This window comes from Triticum dicoccoides, chromosome 7A (genome assembly GCF_002162155.2).
Source record: "Triticum dicoccoides isolate Atlit2015 ecotype Zavitan chromosome 7A, WEW_v2.0, whole genome shotgun sequence".
Taxonomy (NCBI): domain Eukaryota; kingdom Viridiplantae; phylum Streptophyta; class Magnoliopsida; order Poales; family Poaceae; genus Triticum; species Triticum dicoccoides.
The window spans coordinates 685,209,968-685,213,502 of record NC_041392.1 but is presented as its reverse complement, the minus strand read 5'-3'; positions in this window follow the sequence as shown (position 1 = coordinate 685,213,502).

Sequence of the window (3,535 nt, the reverse complement as noted above, 5' to 3'; positions counted from 1 at the left end):
TTTAGCAATTTAAACTTTGCACCAAAGTAGGTTGTCTAGATATGCAACTAGATGAGCAAACTATATGATGCAACACGAATAGGAATACAAGCAAGCAAGATATATGAAACAAATAAGCTACACAAGTAAAGGCATGAGATAACCAAGAGTGGAGACGGTGGAGACGAGGATGTGTTGCCGAAGTTCCTTCCCTTTGAGAGGAAGTACATCTCCGTTGGAGCGGTGTGGAGGCACAATGCTCCCCAAGAAGCCACTAGGGCCACCGTAATCTCCTCACGCCCTCACACAATGCGAGATGCCGTGATTCCACTATTGGTGCCCTTGGAGGCGGCGACCGAACCTTTACAAATGAGGTTGGGGCAATCTCCACAACTCAATTGGAGGCTCCCAACGACACCACGAAGCTTCACCACAATGGACTATGGCTTCGCGGTGACCTCAACCGTCTAGGATGCTCAAACACCCAAGAGTAACAAGATCCGCAAGGGATTAGTAGGGGGAATCAAATATCTCTTGGTGGAAGTGTAGATCGGGGCCTTCTCAACCACTCCTGAGCAAATCAACAAGTTTGGTTGGCTAGGGAGTGAGATCGGGCGAAAATGGAGCTTGGAGCAATAATGGAGCTTTAATGGTGGAAGAGGTGAGTCAACGGGGAAGAAGGAGACCCTTTATATAGTGTGTGGAAAAGATCCAACCGTTACCCACCAACCAGCCCGCGGCCAGCGGTACTACCGCACCTGGCCAGTGGTACTACCGCAAGGCCGCGACGTACTACTGCTTGCAACCAAGCGGTACTACCGCACGGCAGTGTGGTACAACCGTACCGTCCCACGGTACTGCCGCGACCCCAGCGCAGAAACAGACGCAAGCTGGGGGCGGTACTTCCGCACGCGCGGTACTACCGCGCCCCCCATGCGGTACTACCGCAAGGCAAAAGCCCCAGCTAGGGGGAAGGGGAACTTCCGTGCCTACTTCCGCAAATGAACGGAAGTAGCAAAAACCCGACACAGTAGTACTGCCGAGGGGCTGTACTACTGCCTGACTGCATAGCACGGTACTACCGCACGGCGAAAGCGGTACTACCGCGGCAGGTGTGGATGTAAGAAATTACATCCGCTCCTACTACCGCAAAGGGGCGGCACTAGCCTGGTGGGCAGCGGTAGTGCGGCTCCAGGGGAGCGGTACTACCGTGAGCACCAGCGGTACTACTGCACCATCGCGCGGTACTACCGTGGATGCCTACGTTACTACCGTTGATCCAGGAGCAGTACTACCGCAACCACAACAGCAGCCAGTCAAAGGAGGCAGGAAAAACGGAGGAAGCTCCAAGGAAGAAGGAGGGGATAAAAGGAGATGTGTACGTGATGATTCCACCCAAACCTTTTCAACGCGGACCCCCTCTTAATAGTACGGCTTTCCTACTACTCAAATCCACCAAAAAGAAACGTAGAAAAGACGCCGTCTTCGTCAGTCTTCGAGGGGCACCCAATCGTCTTGTGCCTAGCAAAGAAGTGTCTGGAAAACTCATGGCACACGATTAGTCCGCAAATGCGTTGTCATCAATCACCAAAACACTTAGGGATAAATATGTCCTTACAATCTCCCCCTTTTTGGTGGATTGATGACAAAACGGGATTTGCACAAGGAAAAATACTATTAAGTAAAAGCAAACCCCTCCTCTCTATAATATAGACGGGCTCCCCCTAAATGTGTGCCACCTAGATGAGCACGAATACTAGGAACAGAGCTCCCCCTATATTATAGAGACAAGGCAAATTTATCACTAGACAAGATAGTACAAACATAAGATAACTAAGATAGATAGAGTGCATATGTCTTACACCATATGGAGGATAGGTCTCGAAGGCACAAACCGAACAAAAGAAAACGAGGCAAACGAGGTCCAGACGACAAAGCAAACAAACACACCAAGCACGGCACAACGCAAATCCCTACACTCTCTCCCCCTTTGGCATCAAGACGCCAAAAAGGCAGAGAGGACACCTACACACACGGGGTGGCTCAGGCAGAGAAGTCGTCCCACTGCTCCTCATGCTCCTCGTCAGACTCAGCGGCGGGGATAGTCTCCTCGATGTCATCCTCTGAACTGGTCCACTTGTAGCCCTGTTTTGACATCCAGGCAGCCTCAGGTGTGATGACGTCCTCAGACCCGCCAGACACATCCTCTCCAAAGAGCCTCATCACCTTCTTGTCACGGCGGCGACTCTCCTTGTCAGTCACGTGAGCCCTGTATTGTCCCTTCACCTGCATGCAGAAGAGAGTCTTCATCTTGTCCTTTAGCTTCTTGGCCCATGACGGCTAAGAGGAAGAAGTGGTGGACCTAGCAGCACGGTCCTCAGCAGCAGTCTCAGCAGCAACAGCCTCCCCCTCACCAGCAGCCCTCCTAGCAGAAGATGCCTCAGCACGGGTAGTGGTGTTGGCCCAGTTGGGCTTGACGCGAAGGCTGATGGACTCATGGCGAATGCAGTCTGGAGCAAGGAACTCATCACCTGGATACGTCTTCTCCCAAGTGGTGGAGAGCAGCAGAAACAGGTACGGTTCATAGATAGGTACCTTGCGAGTGAACACCGCAAACCAAAGCTCACACCACATGATGTGTGAGACATCAAGTGGCTGAGTCTGAGAAGTACGTGCCTCTGCACACAAGAGCAACATGTCCACTAGATATGCATGAACCTTGTCCTTGTCGCCAATGCGTGGGAACAGAGTGTTGCGGAAGATGCGATGCATGATATCCAGAAAGGAGTTCAACACCCAAGATGACTTGCCATTGGGGAGTACCTTCTCAACAAGGAAGGGTTGAAGCTGGTTCTCGTTGGCAGACTCAGAGTTGGCATGGGGGCGAACGCCAACGGGGGTGTGAAGCTCGTCATCAGGAATGTGCAGCAGATCCATGAACTCTTTCCATGTAGCTGACAGCTGACAGCCATTGGTCATCCAGGTCATCCTCCGCTCCTCCCCGGGATGAAAGTACACTGAGGCAAAGAACTGACAAATAAGCTCAGGGTCATAGTCAAGGTGAAAGGAGATCACCGGCTCAATAGCAAACTGCTCCACCAAGTCCAGAGCCTCTCCAAAATAGTCACGAAACTTGTCTTTCCACAGGTGATGCATGTCTATCCACTTTACATCCACGAAGGTATTCTGCTTGTTCTTGATCACATCCAGATAGATGAGAGCCTGTTGCTTGGTCCAGAATAACTCGGTGCCTCTGAGGATAGCCCGAGGATTCACATAGGGATTGATCTTTCGGCGCTCGACATACTCAGTGGTTGAAATCTCGTCCATGCCCTTAGCCGGTTCCTTTTGCTTGCTGGCAGTGGTCTTGACATTGCGCTTGGGGGCATTGGAGCCCTCTGGGGCTTCATCTTGGGGGTTGCGCTGACGCTTGGAGCCAATGTCACGACTGGGATTGGAACGGCGAGAGCCACCACCTGAGACACAGAACGCAAAAACACCCACAACAGCCAAGAGAGATTAATGCAAAGACCACAACAAAGCAAGTGAAACAAGT